Here is a 22,685-nt window from a genome sequence, read left to right as displayed (position 1 = left end):
TGTGTGCCGGGGGTGACTTGGTACCAAGGGCCAGAGTGTGATGGGAGCACTTTGCTGAACTTGCTGGAATAAAAGAAATTTTCTTTACTCACCAAACTAAGAGGTCCAGACTTTTATTCTAAGTGCTTGATTTATAATTTTTCTACCACAGTTTGGTGCCCAACGTGGGGCAGCTGAGATCTTTGTTTGTTCCAGACGATGGGATCCTGCGATAGAAGTAGGTAAGGCGTAGAGCCTGATGGGACCAGATCCAGATGAGATTAAGGATTAGCCCAGTCCCTCGTCGAGGAACAATGGAGACCACACTGTCCCAGACCTGAACGTTCCTGAGACTGATTTGGCCAGACCTGTTTTGGTGAGATAAAGGCTTCTCTGTTTATTCATTCTTGCTGCTGCTTTGCTTGATGCTGAAGCTTATGTGTTTGGTAGTGTTTGAGTGTGTTATGTGAAAGTCCGCCGTGACTGAGGGGATCCAAGCACGGGGAAGCGCTGACCACGGTTAAGAAGGGGGGGGCAGTGTGATGTCACAGCATTCTGTGAAACAGGAAGACTTTCTCCACGCTGAGGATGAAGGTGGAAATGGGGGAAGACGGTTTCACAGTGACCTCAGAGGCTTTGGGACTGTTTTGCTTATCGGAGAAGGATAACTTTGCCACTTGGTGGCTAGTGGATGACACAATCCTGAGAGACTGTATCCCTGAAGGACAAGAGCAGCCTGGCAGATTGCATTGAACTGCTCAGTTTTCTGGACAAGGAGGATTTTGAGACTGTTGTGCTTGATTACCTCTATGTGGCAGAAGACAGGTCTGCGGCATCTGTCCGCTTGTCGGCCGGCCAGGAACAGTGGTACATGGGAGGTTCGGTCCCCCATGTATCATATGAGAAAAAGGGGTCACTAGAATGGAAGGATTTAGGACCCTGGGTCACAGAGTGTAAGAGAAGGACTGTGTGGGTGCATGTAGAGGAAGGAAGGTGGATGAGTAGAGATGGACAGGTGCAAAGGTACAAAATAGGCCAGTGTGTAGAGGTACAGAGAAAGGGGGATGCAATAGAAGATAAGGAGAAAGGTATTGATCCTCTGCCAGACTGGTTAGGGGAAGTACCAGATTGCTTGTGGGCAAAAGGGAAAAATTTTGGTCGAGTGGTGTCAGCTGAGCCTTTGGTGGTCCACCACAAATCTGACTCTCGGCCTCACAAGGCCCAGTATCCTTTATCTAGAGAAGCAGAGGAGGGAGTGAGAGAAGTACATGCAGATCTGGTGAAAAGGGGGGCTATTAACCCCCTGGGGTCTGATGCCTCTATTCCACTTTCGGGGTAGTCTGACATGCCTTGACATTTTAAAATATTTCACCTATCTAAAAAACATTTATCCCAAAGTGATACATTTGCTTTTATTCAGCACAAACTCAGCACCAATAATCTGAGACCTCTTAGAATGTTATTATTCTATTTTTTGTTAAAATCAACTTTAAACATATACTTTTCAAAAACCTATTTTCAGACATGCTGAGAAATTGTAAAAAATCACATTATAGACATTTCTAGGTAAGACTTTTGAGCTCTGAAGCTTATAGACACAGGGGTTGGCTACACATAGGTGAAAGTGACATTCTGAAATTTTATGTAGTTTGATTACTAAAGTGTTAGTACTTTAGAGTGACACTCTTGTTCTCAAAGTCAGTGGCCTTCACAATGAATATTGATGAGGTAGGTGTCCTCACACCTGTAGTAGTTTGCATGCTGTCAATGGCCCATCAGTCTGGAATGTCACTGCACCCCACACCCATCACTTTGGAAAGGCAGTTTGAAACGCAAGAAAAGTAGCAACAATAAAATCCCTTTCACAGTTTATTGGTAGATGGAATGAAAAATGAAAAACTGTTACTATATAAATATAGAAAGCGATAAATATGATGCAGTGACTATTATTAACGCTCTGGGGACGAGGGCATCGTCGACCGCGTATCTTTCTCGTGTATTTCAGTTTATATCTCGCTGAAATCATTATGTAGAATCATGAAAAAAACACTGACTAAATCCGTTATCTGTCTTCTTTTCAAAACTTCCATTGTCAGAAGTATTCAAGTTTTTAAAATTAGGTTAAATAGGCAAAAAAGTAAATCATGTCACCTTTCTTTGTTTTACTTGTATCGCGAGCGTTTAGGACCGCTCTCAGCGGAAGATCGCTATTCACGTTCTAAATACGCTGCGTTTGAATCGGCGACCACATGATTGCAGGCACACAGGCTTACCCCTGATGCGTATCCGCTGCGGTGCGTTTCCGACACGGCAGCCGCAGGTAATCGCCGCCAATAAAGTCAATGCATCAGTTTACACCAGATCCGCTGCGTTGCGTCTCTGTTCCGTCACGCGTCCGGCAGTCCGTCGAGATGCGCATCAAGTCTATTTTTGACGGATATGGATCAAGAACGCAACACAGAGCGCATGCGCCAATTCTCCGTCACATCATGGACGAGGAAAAATTCATTTTGGAGGTGAAGAAACACGGAATTGTGTACGACCCCAGACATCCTTTTTACAAGGATAATAGTAGAAAGGAGTAGGCGTGGAGTGAAACTTCAGAAGTTTTGGGATTTGACGATAAGTTGAATCTTCCAATTAACTATGTATATACTTGATTTTTAATGAAAGTAACCTGTACTGTGAAGTACTTGTAAACTCCTAATAAAATGTTCAGTAACCTATATGGGAGTGACACATTATTTTATCCATAGAAACATGTTATGTTAAATGTTATTCTCCCGTGGTCATGTGATCTCGCAAACCAGCGGCGCGCCGGATCAGATACGGACCACAAACGCATCCAGTATGAATTGGCGGACGGCCTCGGACGGAATGGGAACGCAGCGCATTCGCACCGCAGCGGATACGCATCCAGTGTAAATCAGCGGTTAGCCCACTGAGCCATGAACGCAGGTATGAGCTTCGCTGCTGAAAGTGGCAACACTGGCGCAAAGCTTCAGTGGCAGAGACGTATCCGTGTGCTATATTGTAGCCGATCAGTGTAAACACTACCCAGACATGTGCTGTTGTTTATTTCGGTCACATATTTCTTTACCCAATACTAACTGTCGGATTATCATGTTATTATCATGCGAATAGCGCGATTTGCAAGTGGGTGGGCGATCAGAGCCGCTTCAAGACGCAGACGCTTAAGTCAGTCACTCTTGTTCTTTCAATTCGTATCACGAAGCTGTAAAAATATATTTAGTTTCTACCTATATATATATTTGAAAAGTAGACCGTCCAAGGTTTCTGAGAGTATTTTTAAAATGTGTATATGACAAAAACTCGCGGAGTTATTTAGACGGTTTTGCAAAATTTCTGTCAGATCCCGCCGGCGGGACCGCCGACCCCAGGGGGTTAAGGAAATAGCCTATTCTCCAGTTAATTCTCCTATCTTACCTGTGAAAAAGGCAAATGGTACTTGGAGGTTTGTACAGGATTTGAGGGGTGTAAATGCAGCCATACACGCCAGAGCTCCTATTGTACCTAATCCAATTACGATTCTGGCTTCCATACCAGCGGAGGCTAAATGGTTCTCTGTCATTGACTTGGCTAATGCTTTCTTTTCTATCCCAGTAGATCCAGATTCCCAGTACTGGTTTGCCTTCACCTTTCAGGGGAAGAGGTGGACTTGGACAGTGATGCCCCAGGGCTACACAGTCACCTAGCGTGTATGGACAGGAGCTGGCAAAACAAAAAAAATTTGGAGAGGTTTACTGCACCTGGGGGTAGCACACTGGTACAGTATGTGGATGATTTGTTGCTTTGCTCTCACACTCATGAGTCCTGTAAACACCATAGCTATGTTAGACTTCCTGGCAATAAAAATTGGGCACAAAGCCTCCAAAGAAATGCTGCAGCTGGTGTCACAAAGGCTTAAATACCTTGGACACGTGTTAACAAGCGAGGGAAGGTCATTAGGACCAGACTGAGTGGCATCCATACAGGAGATGCCCAAACCAGAGACTAAACAGCAATTGCTTTCAGTCCCAGGCATGATTGGCTATTGCAGGCCTTGGATTCAGGACTATGCACAGAGATCACAGCCCTTGGTTTGACAATTGGGCTAGCACTGACAGACAGACTGACGTGGACGCCCGAAGCTGAAGATGCCCTGATTGATTTAAAACAGGTATTAATGTCAGCCCCAGCTTCGGGGGTACCTGACTATAGAAAACCATTTGTGCAATATGTGGACGAAAAAAAAAGGGTTTATGACTTCAGTTCTGACTCAGTATCACGGGGGGAGGTGCAACCCGGTTGTATACTACTCAAAGCGTTTGGACTCGGTGGCTCGAGCATTACCCCCTTGTCTTCCAGCAGCTGAGGCAGTGATGGTGAGTGCAGATCTAGTGCAGCTGCATCCACTGACACTTCAAGTTCCCCATGCAGTGCACGCGATCCTGACACAGGCCAGGACATCTCATTTGACGCCGGCGTTTTGCTAACCCTGGCAAAATGTGACTGTGGAAAGGTGCTCTGCTTTGCATCCAGTGACCCTCCTTCCCACAGGGGTGGACGGGGGATTGTTTGCAGGTCATCGACTGTGGGTGCAGACCTAGGCCGGGTCTGACTGACATCCCATTGGAAGGAGGCAACATCCTGTTTGTTGATGGGAGTTCTTTGCGGCTGGAGGATGGATCGCCAGCAACCTCCTATGCTGTGGTGCAAGATGGATCACTTGTGGACAGAGGGCAGCTGCCTAGACATTGGTCCGCACAGGCGGCAGAGCTGTTTGCACTGCAACAGGCCTGCAAACTGGCTGAAGGACAGAAAGTCACTATCTACACAGACTCAAGATACGTCTTCGGGGTGTGTCATGACCATGGTGCATTGTGGAAGCAGAGAGGTTTTCGCACCAGTACTCGAAAACCCATTCAGCATTATCAGTTAGTGGAACAATTGTTGGACGCTGTCATGCTACCCGAACAGATGGCAATAGTGAAGTGTCAGGCCCACACAAAGCGGACTGATGAAATCAGTCAGGGGAATGATCTCGCAGACCAGTCTTCTAAAAGTTTAGCTTTGGGGTTTAGGTTTGGGAATAAGGTTTTGCTAGCAATGGATGTTGATGAACTATGCGTTGATAATGACCTTGTTTTGATTCAAACAGGTGCTACAGAGGGTGAGCTCCGTGGATGGAAACGGAGCGGTGCACGGTGTGATGGGGAAGGCGTGTGGCAACATTCTGGGACTAACCGACCTTATCTTCCTAGATCTGCGTATCCAGGGATGGCCAAAGCCATTCATGGCCTGGATCATGTGTCTCGTGACAGGATGGTGGCAGCTGTGACCTGGGTTTCCTGCAGCTACTGCCCGATTCTGCGGGAAGTGTATGGTGTGCATGAAATTCAATCTGGGGAAGGGCATTCCAACCGACCCGGCAGTGACCCCGAGTCCCCAAAGTCCGTTCGATCACCTGCAGATGGATTTCATTGGGCTAACGCCCTGCAGGGGATACGAATATTGTTTGGTGATTGTAGATCTGTTTTCCAGATGGGCATTCCTTTGCCGTCACCCTGATGCTCTGAGCGTGGCTAAATGTCTGCTGAAGGAGGTGATTCCTCGATATGGCATTCCATCTAAAATCACCACAGACAATGGTCCTGCGTTTGTCGCAGAGACCCTGGCAAAATTGTCCCGTTGGATGCAAATTGATTTGAAACATTATTGCGCCTATCATCCCTCGAGTGGGGGGATGGTGGAGAGCCTGCCCTGCCCTGGGTTGATGCCCTGCCCCCTGGCTTTATTATTCATGCGAGACAGGACACACCGCCAAACAGGGTTGGCTCCATTTGAAGTGTTGACTGGGAGGCCAATGCGTGTTTTGTCTCCCTCGCGATATGTCACACTGGAAAATGTGGATGGGGATTTGCTGACTTATCTTACAGGTTTGCGGCAAGCGATAGGTGCAGCCTGGGACCAGGTTCGAGCCAATTGGAGGGCTCTAGAGGGAGAACCACTATGAGCTATGACACAGCTTGACCAAGGGAACTGGGTGTTGGTTCGTGACCTGAGGTTGAAGAGATGGAACACGCCAAAATGGAGGGGACCACACCAGGTCCTGATGCGGGCTCCCCCTTGTCCATGCGGGGATGATCCTCTCCTTCCTGCCTGGCTCTACGAACCACAGCCCCAGGTTGTCATCAGTATGACCAGCAACGCCGACTCTGCTGGTGACTCGTGGTCCATCCAACTGCCGCCAGCGCCCATCGCCCCGCTGCGCTTTTGTCCGGAGTATTACTTTACTGTGGACTCCCGGAGTACCCCCCACAGGACTCCCTGAGGGACACGGTCGAATGCCTTCTCCAAATCCACAAAACACATGTAGACTGGTTGGGCAAACTCCCAGGAACCCTCCAAATCCCTGCGGAGATTATAGAGCTGGTCCACTGTTCCACGGCCAGGGCGAAAACCACACTGCTCCTCCTGAATCCGAGGTTCGACAATCCGGCAGACCCTCCTCTCCAGAACCCCCGAATAGACCTTACCAGGGAGGCTGAGGAGTGTGATCCCCCTATAGTTGGAGCACACCCTCCGATCCCCCTTCTTAAAGAGGGGGACTACCACCCCGCTCTGCCAGTCCAGAGGCACTGCCCCCAATGTCCACGCGATGCTGCAGATGCGTGTCAACCAGGACAGCCCCACAGCATCCAGAGCCTTAAGGAACTCCGGGCGGATCTCATCCACCCCCAGGGCCCAGCCACTGAGGAGCTTTTTAACCTCCTCAGCGACCTCCGCCCCAGAGATAGGGGAGTCCACACCAAAGTCCCCATATTCTGCTTCCACATTGGAAGGCGTGTTGGTGGGATTGAGGAGGTCTTCGAAGTACTCCCTCCACCGACCCAAAACGTCCCGAGTTCAGGTCCGCAGCACCCCATCCCCACCATAAACAGTGTTGATGTTGCACTGCTTTCCTGCCTGGAGCCGCCGGATGGTGGATCAGAATCGCCTCAAAGCCGTCCGAAAGTCATTTTCCATGGCCTCACCAAACTACTCCCACACCCGAGTTTTTGCCTGAAGTGATGGGCAGTAGTCAGACAGCACAGACGTACTTAAAGGAATTCATGCTCTAACTGGGGGCTCTGTGTGTGTGTGTGCTCTAAGTGGGTGCTGTGTGTGTGTGCTTGAAGTGGGTGCTGTATGTGTGTGTGTGTGTGCTCTAAATGGGCGCTGTGTGTGTGCGCTGTAACTGGGCACTGTGTGTGCGTTTGTGTGTGTATCTATGTGTCCTGTAAAAGGGCACTGTGTGTATGTGTGTGTGCTCTAAGTGGGTGCTGTGTGTGTGTGTGCGTGTGTGTGTGCTGTAACCGGGCACTGTGTGTGTGTGTGAGCTCTAACTGGGGGCTGTGTGTGTGTATGTGTGTGTGCGCGCGCACTGTAATTGAGTACTGTGTGTGTGCGTGTGTGCTGTAACAGGGCACTGTGAATGTGTGTGAGCTCTAACCGGGGGCTCTGTGTGGGTGTGTGTATGTATGTGCTCTAAGTGGGCACTGTGTGTGTGTGTGCTCTAAGTGGGCACTCGGTCTGTGCACTATAACAGCACACAGTGTGTGTGGCTGTGTGAGCTCTAAATGGGCGCTGTGTGTGTGTGTGTGTGTGTGTGTGTGTGTGCACTGTAACTGGGCACTGTGTATGTGTGTGCGCTGAAGCTGGCGACTTTATGTGTATGTGTGTGTGCTGTGACTGGGCACTGTGTATGTGTGTGTGCGCACTGTAACAGTGCACAATGTGTGTGTGCCCCCGGCTAGAGCTCATGCACACACATACACACACACAGTGCTCAGTTACAGCATGCGCGCGCACACACACACACAGAGTCCCCGGTTCGAGCTCACACACACACACACACAGTGCTCAGTTACAGCACGCATGCACGCACACACACAGACAAAGCCCCTGGTTAGAGCTCACACACATTCACACAGTGCCCTGTTACAGCACACAAACACACCAGCGCATGTGAGCGGAGTGGAGCGGTGAGAATTTCCGCTCCTCGCTCACGAAGCTGTTGGCTCCACCCGCTCCTCTGCTCTAATTCGCACTAAGCCGCTCCGCTCAACACCACTCCTCGCTCCACTGGAATTTCCTCCCGCTCCAGTCAAATAGCTCCACGCTCACTCCAATTTAAAAGAGGGACAAATAATCTGCATGCTTAACAAATGTCACCTTAAACCGAAGCCTTATATCATAAAGAAATATGAGCAACGGCAACATTGTCACTCAGAACAGAAAATATTTATTTTTAAACAACATATAGGCAACAACGGACAGGTTTGGCAATGACATTCCATGCAAAAATAAGCTTAAAAATAAAGGAATCAGTGGGCTTAATAGCCTAAAGAATATACAGGCTAAGCATCCACGTCTTAAATTCCTCAATTTTTATCTGTTGATGCTGCTGCTGCATCTCTCTCTCTATAAAATAAAATTTCACTGACAGCATTATGTGAAATTAAAAAATCCTATTAGACCTACTTTGAATGACAAAACTAATTTATTTGATTACCAATATTTACTTTATAGGCTTTTATACTTTTATATATAGACTTGCTATGCTGCAACCATATAAAACTTGCTCACGTTTTGCTCTGACTTCCACCTGTTTGCGTAGCACACTCATGTTTCTGAGAAAAGTGATTCCAAAGTGAATCTTTACTCACTGAAACAGTTTCACCACACTGTTATTTTTGCTCTACACTATTGTCATCTATACGTTTGATAAGAATAGTACACTTGTACAATCTATCAGTTTCCTTTGTAAAATATAAAATTCCATCTCGGCCAATTTGTGTAACAGCAGGGCCGTGCACAGACCTTTTGGGGGGCATGTGCTGAAACTGAAAAAAGGGCACCCCCCCAACCCCTCCACCACCAAAAAAATACAACATTATTACAGTAGTAAATCATGTTTTTCTATGTTTATACTAGTGCTGTAGTTCTCGAGACCGGTCTTGGTCTCGAGACCGATCTTGAGACCAATTTTTTGTGGTCTCGGTCTTGTCTTGGTCTCGACTCTATTTGGTCTCGGTCTTGTCTTGGTCTCGACCCTATTTGGTCTCGGTCTTGTCTTGGTCTCGGACATAGCGGTCTCGATGGGATTGGGAAAAAAAGAGAAAACAGCACATCCTCACAGAACATTATCATTATTCATTACGCGCCTCAATTCAAATGCAACCAGTCAGATGCATCTACTTTAAAAACGTTACATTGTATACATTTTCTCAATGGACACAGTGCTTCACAGTCCACACACTTCATACACATCGCATGATAGCAAAGTCGGCAAAGAAATGTTCCAAAACGTCACCACGCGTCACCATGTCACATAGTACAAAATCCTCGCGAGAGCAAGACGACTTGAGACAGACCGTGCAGAAAAAACTGGAACCGCCTCCGTGACGACACAACTTTGCCCTTATTGGCTGAAGATTTTAGTCACATGCATAACGTTTGTATCCCAGGAAGTTCCAATACGTTATCTGCTATTTCTCCCGAAAAGCACATAAAGCAGTGAGAACTGGTTTCAGTTCATTTACTGGTAAAATAAAGTTTAAATAAATTACATAAATGCTCTAACAGTACACGTAAGTTAGTGGTTTATTTATTGTTAGTTACTGTAATGTTGTGCTGCTTTATTTGTTTAATCGTCAGACATACCCATCAGACATACCGATCCGAAAGACATACCTATCAGAAAGACATACCAATCAGAAAGACATACCCCTCAGACATAACTATCAGAAAGACATACCTATCAGACATACTGATCAGAAAGACATATCCATCTGACATACCTATCAGAAAGACATACCTATCAGAAAGACATACCAATGAGACATGCCCATCAGAAAGACATACCTATCAGAAAGACATACCCATGAGACATACCAATCAGAAAGACATACCGATCAGACATACCAATCAGACAGACACACCTATCAGAAAGACATATGTATCAGAAAGACATACCCATCAGAAAGACATACCAATGAAGACATATCAATCAGACATACCCATCAGACATACCGATCAGAAAGACGTACCCATCAGACATACCCATCAAACATACACATCAGAAGGACATACCCATGAGACATGCCCATCAGAAAGACATGCCCATCAGAAAGACATACCCATTAGACATGCCCATCAGAAAGACATACCGATCAGACATACCCATCAGAAAGACATACCTATCAAACAGACATGCCCATTAGAAAGACATACCTATCAGAAAGACATAACAATCAGACATACCCATCAGAAAAACATACCAATGAGACATGCCCATCAGAAAGACATACTGATCAGACATATCAATCAGACATGCCCATCAGAAAGACATACCTATCAGAAAGACATACCAATCAGAAACACATACCTATCAGAAAGACATACCCATGATACATGCCCATCAGAAAGACATACCGATCAGACATATCCATCAGACATACCGATCAGAAAGACATACCTATCAGAAAGACGTACCTATCAGAAAGACATACCGATGAGACATGCCCATCAGAAAGACATACCCATGAGACATGCCCATCAGAAAGACATACCCATGAGACATGCCCCTCAGAAAGACATACTGATCAGACATATCGATCAGACATACCTATCAGACAGACATACCCATCAGAAAGACATACCTATCAGAAAGACATAACAATCAGACATACCTATCATAAAGACATAGTCTCACAGACTACGAGGAGTAGAAATTGTCCGACTTGGCTGCAGTCAGTTTATACTCCACCCCTGCAGCCACCAACAGATCGCACTCCATGTTGCGTCAGCTGCAGTCGAACGCACCCATTGCTTCTTTAAGGGGGGATGGGCAAAATGACAACGTCGTCGGTGATTGGCTCTTGTGCTGGCGTTCAGTAAACCTCTGCTCGATAGGCCAACGAGTTGTCTGTCTCAGCGCATTCTATAAAACGGAGCAAATTTGGTTGATCGAGTTTTATAGTCTGTGTGTATCATCGTGATCGTCCTTATTTTTTATCAATAAAAAATCGAGATCGTTTTTGTCTCCCAGCACTATTAGCATAGTTATAATTCAATTAAATTAGGTATTTCACATTAATTAGAAAGCACGGTCTTGGAGGTGCAAGTCAATCTGGAGGCTCATTCTCTTCAATTCAAAGCAGAGGATCATCACATAGCCGTATTCATAGCTTACCCGAGGCCTCTCTCCCTGGTACTTAATATGAACATCTTTCTGGTACATTCCTTCTCTTTCCCTTGACGAGGTCTGATAAAATGGTTATAGGAGAGGATTGCTGAGAATATTATTTTTCATCAGGCCTCGTAACTATGACAAATCTGGAAGATTTTAAATGAGAGACATATGGACATATGGACAATATAATTGAAAAGATAACATGAATTTGATTTAAAGGAGTAATGACACTTTACAGCAATGCCTTTTTTCTCTACAGTTGATCTGAGTAATGTGATGTTGATTCTATCCCTAGTCTGTTTTCGGTCTTGGTCTTAGTCTTGGTCTCGACCAGTCTTGATCTTGGTCTCGCCTTAGTGTGTCTTGGTCTTGGTCTTGGACTTGGTCTTTGTATCCTCAAGTCTCGGCAGTGTCTTGGTCTTGATACCTTCCGGTCTCTGCAATGTCTTGGTCTCGGTTTAGGCGGTCTTGACTACAACACTAGTTTATACATGTGAAGACGAGCAGGGAGTATACAATACTAGATTTTTTTTAAAATCTAGCCAGCAAACACATGCATAATATAATAGCATCGTAAACTTTAACCTACCATGCTGTGTGACCATAGGCTATATAATATGATGAAATGTTAATAAATTACATCATGTAATTTACTTGCATCAGCACATTCAGCAGATAGCCATAAAATCAAAATAGAAATTTCTAATAATATATTTTACCTAGCTGACAAGGATCACTCAGTTGCTTTGTGTCAAACTCAAATGCAGTTACACTGCGGGTTTTTGACCTGCGAATGTGTGCAATTTGTCCATCATTAAAACGACGACATCACATTACGTCAACATCACACCGGTGTGGTGATGCATTATAGGAACCATTTTTAGACATACTAGTGTTTATTTCATAAAGACAACGTTGCACTTATTCAAACAACAACATTTTACCGTTATAAGACGAACAAGAAAATAGAAAAAAAAAATTCCCACGCTTATAAAGATAATTCACATGGTAAATTTATGTGCGTCTGTGTGTGTGTGTGTGTGTGTGTTTTACTAGACTTTCGGGACAATTTTATCAAATGTGATCTATGCAAACCCACACACACACACACACACACACAGTGTCCAGTTACAGTGCACACATACATACACAATCACACACACACACAGTGCCCAGTTACAGTGCACACATACATACACAATCACACACACACACAGTGCCCAGTCACACACATACACACAAAGTGGCCAGTTACAGTGCACACGCACACAGTGCCCACTTAGAGCACACACACACACTCTGCGCTGTTACAGCCCACACACATAGAAACAGTGCCCTGTTACAGCAGACACACGTTTTATGCTGCCGTCTGGTGGCCAAAATTGAGTACTACCATTTAAAACATTAAAATAATCTTTTCTAGTAATTGCAATACTTACATTCGGCCAGGAGATGGCAGCAAGAAAATAGAAAAATAATTTTCTATTTCCCACGCTTATAAGGATAATTCACATGGTAAATTTATGTGCATGTGTGTGTTTTACTACGCTTTCGGGACAATTTTATGAAATATGATCTATGCAAACCCACACACACACACAGTGCTCAGTTACCGTGCGCACACACACACACACACACAGTACCCAGTCACAGCACACACACATACACACAAAGTGGCCAGTTTTAGCGCACACACACACACAGTGCCCAGTTTCAGTGCACACACACACAAACACACAGTGCTCAGTTACAGCGTGCGCACACACACACACAGACCCCAGTTAGAGCTCACACATACAAACACACAGTGCCCTCTCTGTTACAGCGCACAGACATACACACACAGTTTCAGCGGAAACATACACAGTTCCCAGTTACAGTGCACACACACACACAGAGCCACCAGTTAGAGCTCTCTCACACACACACACACACACACGCTGTGCACTGCTACAGCACGCACACATAGACACAGTGCCCTGTTACTGCACACACACACACACACACACACAGCGCCCAGTCACAGCGCATACACATACACACACAGTGCCCAGTTACAGCACACACATATACACACACATACACAGTGCCCTCTTGCAGCGCGCTCACACACACACTGCCCAGTTACAGCGCACACATACACACACACACACAGTGCCCACATAGAGCACACACACACACAGTGCCCTGTTACAGCGTGCGCACACACACACACACAGTGCCCAGTTACAGCGCACACACACACACATACACACACACACACAGTGCCCTGTTACAGCACACACAAGTACACACTCTGTGCTGTTACAGCCCACACATATAAACAGTGCCCAGTTACAGTGGACACACACAGCGCCCATTTAGAGTTCACACAGTCACACACACTGTGTGCTGTTATAGCGCACACACACAGACACAGTGCCCTGTTACGGCACACACACACACACACACAAACACACACACAGAGCCCACTTAGAGCACACACACACAGAGCCCCCAGTTAGAGCTCACACACATTCACACAGTGCCCTGTTACAGCACACACACACACACACAGAACCCCCGGCTAGAGCTCACGCACACACATACACACAGAGTGCCCTGTTACAGCACACACGCACACACACGCACACACACAGAGCCCCCTTTAGCACACACACACACAGTGCCCAGTCACAGCGCACACACATACACACACAGTGCCCAGTTACAGCACACACACACATACAGAGCCCATTTAGAGCTCACACAGCCTCACACACTGTGTGCTGTTACAGCGCACACACACAGACACAGTGCCCTGTTACTGCACACACACACACACAGCGCCCACTTAGAGCACACAGACAGAGAGCCCCCTTTAGCACACACACACACACTGTGCCCAGTTACAGCTCGCACACACATACACACAGTGCCCAGTTAAAGCACACACACACACACAAACACATATACAGTGCCCTGTTACAGCACACACACAGTGCCCAGTTACAGCGCACACACACACACACACAAAGTGCCCACATAGAGCACACACACACACACAGTGCCCTGTTACAACACGCACACACATACACACACACAGTGTCCTGTTACAGCACACACACACACAGTGTCCTGTTACAGCACACACACACACACACAGAGCCCCCGGTTAGAGCTCACACAGTGCCCTGTTACAGTACACACATGTTTTATGCTGCCGTCTGGTGGCCAAAATCGGCTTTTATTGAGAAAGGCTCCTTTGAAAGCAAACCCTCCAGCCCATTCAATACACTTCAGCAGTCCGTTGCTTTAGCACTGGACCCACTGTCCACCCCAATCCCATCCCAGTTGTCTTTAGATGTTTCCACGTGGCAGCGCTAACAATTATCTGTGCCTCGGTCGTTGGCGACTGCATGCAGGCGTGTGTTTGCAGATGCAGGCACACAGACACATGTACCCACACAGAGGAGTATATGCTAACATACACGTAGACATAGCAATGTAGGCGAGTGGGTGTGCTCTGAGATCTGAGCAGCTTTTGCTAACAGATTAATCAGATGGTCTTGGCAGAATCTCCCATCCATGCTCACAGGTGACTCTTCTCTCTGATCTGTTCCCATTGGGAGATTCACATCTTGGGCCATAAGGGGGCAGTGTGCTACTTTCTTAGGCCCATTCTTCCTCTGGTATTGCTTTTTAAAGAGTGATGATGCCGAATCCAAACAGAGCTATGTTGGGTATCGGTGTTATATCACAGCCTCATTTTTGGGAGCTGCAATGTGGCTTTTGTCTGCTCTCCCGGTGTGGTCTACCTGTGCATCTCCTTTTTCCTGTTCAGCTTGCCGACTCCCAATTGCCCTTCGAGTGTCTGTATGAAAGTGTCCAACAATGGTCTGCAAGAGACCTGGGGTCTACAGAGCCTTACACTCTCTGAACTGGAAAATTACAGCCCTGTGTCCAGTATTAAGAGGATGGATGGACAGAACAATATGTGAAATCAACAGACATCTATATCTTTATTACCATATCTTTATTAATCTGTAACTCGACAGTGTAGCTAAATACACCAAAATCTGTCTCAAGTGTGATCAGCTATATGTTAAAAAGTTACCTAAAGCTAGAGAATCCAGTCAGATGCAGCACTATCCGAAGAAGCAGGGTCTATCTCTGCTCAAAACCAGTATTATTGGGATTCTCAGTAGCTATATCTGCTGGCCCCCAGTCACATTTCAGCACCACTGCAAGTCTTTTAGTAAAATCAGGAAAGCAGTTGACTGTGCAAAAATGTGGAGGGTAATTATCGATTTTACCCACTACTTCCTTTTCATGTCCCGTGTTTTTCTTCAAGCACATCAGAGAAGCAAATCTCCGACTGGTACTAATGGCTTCAGAAAAATCTCAATCATCTTAAAAGGACCAGAAAAATGCTCAGCTTCAGCCTGATGTATATATAATAAGGTGATCAATGAGGGTTATTAATATTAGCACGGGCAGCTTCATTAAACGGTAGGCTACATAATTATTTGTTTGGTTGTCTCAAGTGTCCCAGTAGCAAATCTTTCATCGACTTCAAAAACACGTAGACAACATGAAGGATTTTAATTTATTTAGATACATCACACCCTCATACATCATACAAGAAAATAATTATTTCAAATACCAAGAAGCCAATCTCGATAAATTACCAGGTAAGAGCGAGAGGTAATTGATCATAAATTATTTTATACATACAATCCTGAGAGGGAGTGTGTTCTAGAAATTAGCTCCGTGACAGTGTGTGTCAGTAGCTAAGGCTAATTGCTTTCAGGTGTATGTGCGAAATTAATCAGTCAGCTGGCAACAGCTGCAGTGTGGGCACATAAGTTAGGCTCCGGTAGACCTGTAATGCATGGGCAACTTCTGAAATCATTATCTTGAGTAATGTGCACTTACGGGATTTATTTGTAGTAGGTCATGGTTAGTCTCATTCTTTTCAAGGAACAAAGTAACATTCGTCCATCTCCCATAACTGCTTATCCAGTACAGTGCCTGCAGCCTCATGACACTCATGAGGTTCCATGGAAAGGATGCTGGTCCTTCGCAGTAAGGCAGCGATATTTGGTTAAAAAATCACCTTATTAGATTCTGAATATTCTTTGCAAACTAAGTTGTAATGCAAATTTTTTCTCTTTAGTTTTGTAATCTGATTGTGTCGGCTTGATATCAGGCGTGTTTTGTGAGATTCCTGTACCTCTTAACTGTGCTGATGATATTTTACAAGTCTTGATTCAAGTACCCATGATGTCAGAGAACATTCCAGCAGTGTGTAAAGGAAGAGTTAGGAAGCAGACAACTGTCTTTAAGTTGCTAATATGTGCTCTGTATCCTCAGAAAGGGCTTTGAGCAAAACCTTTTGGAGACTTTCGCCCTCTGTTTGTGTGGGTTCCATTTGTGTGGTCTGCTTCCCTCCGATGCTCCAAAAATATGTGTTTTAGGTGTATTGGGAAATGTAAATGGTCTTGTTTACAATGGTTTTTGCATTGTTGTGATAGTTAGTGAATAGTTCATGCTTGTAACAGAGAACACAGTGAGCTGGCATTTAGGGTAGCGCTGTGAGCAACACAGGATTCAGAAATGCCCATCAGACCGAAAACATCACATATCAATAAGGCTTTAAGCCCCTGCAATGAGTAAACAAGGTGTATACCATGAGTTTAGTACGTAAGAAAGAATTGTGAAGCTGTGTGTTTTGTGGGCTTAAGGAGGCTGCGGTTTTACAGCAAATTTGAAAAGCTTCAATTTAGCACTCAAGTAGTAATGGAATAAAACAAATAGAAGCTCCACCTTTACAACATGGAATGCGCAGCCCAAGGCGTATGCAGGGCCATTTAGGGGCTCAAACAGTTACTAGCTGAGCATTTAATGTTTTAAAGTCATTTTTCTCTTTCGAAAGCCTTCTTAGCTCGCAATACATAGGGTCCTGGCTTCCATCCTTGTCTGAAGCACTAGTCATTAGATGTCAGAAGTCTATACCAGGTATCTCATGGGGCTTTGGCTTGGGAGCGAGCTGCTTCTGTTCTTCTGAAAATATTAAGATGTAGACCAGGGGTCTCCAACTCCGGTCCTGTAGAGCTACTCTCCAGTACACTGTAAAAAAAAAATTGTAATTTTACAGAAAATAACCTTCATTTTTACAGTAGTTTCTCTTTTTTAAAAGCTGTCTGCAAAACTCTGTAAAATTACAGAAATTATCCCTAAATTAATAAACCTTTATTTTACGCATAACGCCAGTAATGAAAAAGTACACGTATTTCACATTTTTAAAAGTATAAATACTATTTAATTTATACTGTATGTTTCCCACTTTCTCAAATTACGTACACATTTATGTAAGATCACAACATTTAATTGTAATTTAAAAAGTAATTCATAATTTCAAGATTTATGACCATACTAAAAATTTAGCATTTTTCTTTGTAATTTTGAGGTAAATCCTATTAGTTTTACATTACTTTGACATTTAACTTCTAAGTCCAATATTTTTGTAAATTACTTTTAAAAAGATTATCCCGAATGAAATTGCACAGGTAAGGCAGCAGCAGCCCCTCACTTTTACATAGACTATCAGCTCCATGTCTTCCAAAAGCATGAATTAGTAAATATAGAGGACTGATATACTCATCATCCATGCATGTGTTAGTCCACCCCCCCCCCCCCCATCTCAAAAAATGAGACCACATCATCACTTTTTTTTCTTTTCATATTTTTTGCATATTGTGGGTGTGTCTATGTAAAATGTATAGGTTGCTATTCTTTATATGCACTAAAGAGATGTATTACATAATATTGGCATAAAAAGCCAACTTTCCTCATGCTTGTTGCGCCCCACCTGTCTGGTCTCTTCCCCACTAGTGGTGCCCGCCCCACACTTTGAGAGGCAAGGAGCTATACCATTGTAGTAAACATTATGAATCTGGCTGGCACAGCATTTGGCAGAAAAATAGGAAGTATATCAATGGCTGATCTATGTAGTTAAGTGTAATCCATATGGCGTTCAGTGTATCCCCTAGGTTTACAACGTTGGGGGGAGGGATATTTTTAAAAAATAATTCTGGCCTCATCGATGTGCATATAGTCACACTCTGGAGCCCTGTCCGGTTGCTTAACCATTTTAATCCTATGGAAGCAGCAAGGGTGTGCTTCTTCACATGTCTTATCCATTTTGGCTTTGTGTTTTTTAAAATAAATAATGAATGGTGGAATCTACATTTTTGTGCACTTGTGGTTAGATATGGACACCGACAGGATTCATGGTGTTCATGTGTTTCTTTTAATGACAGCAGTAAAAAAAAAAAAAAGATATTTTTCTCTGCTTTTCAGGTGGTTGACGCCACATATTTTCCAACGTGCATCCTCTGTCCGTTGGTGGGAGTGTGCTCACCTGTGTGAGCGCGCGCATTGGGGTGGAACTCTGCCACGCGCGATACAGAGAGCAGAAGAGAATTGTAAACGCGCGACCGTGTAGAGACAAAAATGACAAGCTGTTGTGTAAATAAGATAAATAGCATAAGGCTATTTAGTTTGTTTAATAAAAGGACTGTGGCGAGAGTAAAAAGACAGGAGGCAGATGCTTAGTCCGTGAAAGGGATAAAGCACTTTTATTACCTTTCCTATAGAACAGGTCTATACATAGTCCTGTAGCGGGTTCATAAGCAATCAGAATTCAAAGGGCAGATGTGCTCTTATTCTGAAGGCTTGTTTGACTTCCTGTTATAGTTTTTTTTGGTTATCTTGGCGGCAACCGGATCTTGCTCTCTCGGTCTTCTTCTCTTTTCTTGTTAATAAAAGTGCTTTATCCCTTTCACGGACTAAGCATCTGCCTCCTGTCTTTTTCCTCTCGCCACATTGGTGACCCCTACATCTCCTCGTACGTGTTCGAGATTTCCCTCAGCATGACAGCTAACGTTGTGGCTTTAAAGCTGCCAGGCTTCTGGCGTGAAAATTCCGCTGTGTGGTTCGCACAGGCTGAAGCCCAGTTTGCTGTCCGAGGCATCACGCAGGACGACACAAAATACTACTACTGTATGTTGTTGCTGCACTGGACAATGCCACAGCATCCCGGGTGGTGAGCTTTCTACAAGATCCCCCAGCGGACGGCAAGTATGAAGCTTTTAAATCGTTGCTGCTAGCGACTTTCGAGTTGTCGGAGCCGGAGCGGGCACGTCGGCTTCTCGCCTTGCTCTCCTTGGGAGATCAGAAACCATCCAAGCTTATAGACCACATGCTGTCTTTGCTAGGCAGACATCAGCCCTGTTTTATTTTTCGCGAGCTATTTACGCAGCGGATGCCAGCTCCCGTTCGCTCAGCCCTAGCAAGTTCCTCACTTACAGATTTCCGCGAGTTGGCGAGAGAAGCAGACAGAGTTTACATTGCCAGTCGGCAGTCCTGCGCCGTGCTGGACAGCGGAGGACCGGCTGATTTAACTTTTTCTGCCCCTGGTGTTGTTGCTGCAGCTCAGCGTGACTCTAAGTCCGGTTACTGTTTTTATCATGCCTGTTTTGGTGTGTGCGCTAAGAAATGCATCCCGCTCTGCTCCTTTAAGCCGCCAGGAAATGTCAGGACCGGCGCCCTGTAGCTGTGCTGGACGGCAAAGCAGTCTGCTATAGACCAATTATCTGTTTGTAAACATCCGGGATGCGCGCGCATCTTGGTTGCAGAAAACACGTGAGACTTCGCTTTTACGGATAGGAAATTACACGGATACGGTACAAAACAGTTCGATTCTAAAAGCTAAATTATTATAAATTATTTTGATTAAATGTTATTTTAAAAATGTTTACCGCATATTACAACAGCTTGTCACCCAGCGATATTCAACGAAATTAACGTTAGTGAGTGGGATACGTCTGACAGATCCGTTTGCCATACCACCTTGCCAGTGGGTAAACGATGAAACGAAATGGCCAAGAATCCAGTGGCCAGAGATATATAATTACCTCATCGACACTCCAAGTGTATATACCCGGGAGAAGTTAAAAGCGTACAAGTCTCTTGATGCGTACAACTTTGTTCTGTGTGGTCATGTCCAAGACATACAGTTTCATGATTACCAAGTTGAAAACTTTGTAGTGCTGAAGACGGAGGTTCTGCCTAGCCAAAGACAGGGTAAGAAGACGGAATTGTACAAGACCTGGGTTATCGTCAACAAGACAAACAACTGTATTCTCACTGCGAACTGCACCTGTATGGCTGGGTATGTAACCAAAATGTACTATTTTAAATTTTCATTCAGTGTCAGCAATTTATTCAAGCAAAATGTATCTGCTTATTTTGCTAAAATCATGTGTATGTATATCCTAAAGCACGATTTAAACCAATGTGTTTTATACACTATAACATTTTGTGCAGGTTAGGGTCGTGCTGCAGCCATGCAGCTGCACTTATGTTTAAAGTTGAGCTATGGGTCAGGATAGGGAAGACGGAGAGGTGTTGTACTTCAGGGACAAATATGTGGATCCAGCCATCCAAGAGAGAGGTGAAACCAGCCAGACTGAGTGAGATCAGCTTTAGAAAGCCTAAAAGGACAGACACCCAACTGCAGCCAGTCAGAGTAAAGCATAGAAAGAACAATGTAAAAGGTAGATACAATCTGAATGTAGATCAGATCATGTGCAGGTCATGTACATATAACAAGCAGCTATTAATTATATTTTTACAACCTTTTTTTCATTTATTGACTTTTTAGTTGCAATATTGTACAAATAAAGCGGTTTACATATTGTAATATCTGTAGAAATGTTTTTTTTTTTGTATTAACTTTTAAGGCTTTGTTTACTTTCATTGCTGCAGAATACCTTGAGGAACACCTTTTTTGATTATTTTGAAGCAATGGAAGTAAAGTAAGCTTTGCAAGTTGATGCAGAGAAACATTTCTACAGGTGTCCCAGTCTGTGAACACCTTTGAACAGCCTGTATTAATAAGTAAAATGTTTTTAACTTTGGCAGTTTGCTGTTTACTTTTGTATCATTCACTGGACTTGAACTACTTACATTTCAATAAAACTGTTGTTTTTAAACCTTTGATCAGTAGTGTATTTAATGTAAAAACAAAAGTTATAATCAGTGTTATGTAACTATTAAAGGATTAGTTCATTTCCAGAACAAAAATGTACAGATAATTAACTCAACCCTATGTCATCCAAGATGTTCATGTCTTTCTTTCTTCAGTCGTAAAGAAATTGTTTTTTGAGAGAATAATAAGAATAGTTCTTTACAACTGAAGAAAGAGAGATATGAACATCTCGGATGACAAGGGGGTGAGTAAATTATCTGTACATTTTTGTTGTAGAATTAGCTAATCCTTTAATGATATTATTTAACCAGCTTTGATTGCAATGGGCTTTAAATTATCTAACATTTATTTTGTGTATTCAGAACTGACAGATCAGGACATTGCAGAACTGAAGGAACTGGCACCTGATGCAGCTGTGCTCACTAGCATTGAACGCAGTGACACAGATTCCACATCAGACTCTGACACGGAGACTGGAGACCTGCCAGAGCCACTGGTAGCTCTGTACGATGCCAATCTGAGATGCCTCAGCCAAAATCAACTACAAGAAAGGAGTGAAGAGACCTTTGAAAGACTGGGGAAGTTGTTAACTAATGAGCAGTGTGTAAACCTTGAGCTTACGACTAAAAATCAGGCGCACTCACAGGCCTGGCACTTACACAGGACTGGAAGGATAATGAGCACGACCCTACATCGTGTGTGCACTGTAGTAACTGAGAGCGCTAAAACAAACCTTGTAAAACAGGTAATGCACTACAACAAACAAGAGTTGTCCCATGTCCCTGCAGTTCTTTGGGGAAGCGATATGGAGGACACAGCCAGGAGACAATACACAGAAATAATGAAAACAAAACATCAAAACTTTGCTGTGGATCTCTGCGGCCTTGTTGGGCGTCCAGACAAACCACATCTTGGGGCATCGCCGGATGGAATAGCAAACTGTACCTGCTGTGGGAAAGCAACTGTAGAGATTAAGTGCCCTTACAAATACCGTGATGGTCTGACAGGGAGTAGTGAGGACACACAGTTCTGTTTAGACAAAACACTACAACTAAAGAAGAATCATGAATACTACCATCAAGTTCAGCTTCACATGTATGTGTGCAACACCCAGTACTGCGATTTCGTGGTTTGGACAAAGCAAGATGTTACCATCAACCGCATTGGCAGAGATGAAGAAATGCTTCAAGCAGTCCTGCCTAAAGCTGAAGTGTTCTTCAAACAGAATGTTTTGCCAGAGCTGTTAACACGCAACATGGATCCACTGATGCATGCACCTACAGTTTGCCCACACTGTCAAAGGCCAGACTTTGGGATGATGATTGACTGTGCAAAGTGCAAGAACCATTTCCATTACACATGTGCCAAAGTAAGAAGAAAGGTTGTGGATTGGTATTGTGAGCAGTGCAAAATAAACAAATCAGAATGAAA

At 44.4% G+C, this 22,685-nt stretch overlaps 1 long non-coding RNA gene across 1 annotated transcript; it reads left to right on the top strand.

Annotated features, from left to right (window-relative positions):
• The first annotated feature begins 18,857 nt into the window (after nucleotides 1-18,857).
• On the top strand, nucleotides 18,858-22,685 carry LOC140592659 (uncharacterized). Its single transcript, XR_011993037.1, has 2 exons — nucleotides 18,858-20,435; nucleotides 21,617-22,685. It is a non-coding gene; the product is annotated as an uncharacterized lncRNA (long non-coding RNA).

Source organism: Paramormyrops kingsleyae, chromosome 9 (assembly GCF_048594095.1).
Source record: "Paramormyrops kingsleyae isolate MSU_618 chromosome 9, PKINGS_0.4, whole genome shotgun sequence".
NCBI classification, from domain to species: Eukaryota; Metazoa; Chordata; class Actinopteri; order Osteoglossiformes; family Mormyridae; genus Paramormyrops; species Paramormyrops kingsleyae.
The sequence above is the reverse complement of the archived record's forward strand: the minus strand, read 5'-3'. Positions and strand labels throughout refer to the sequence as shown.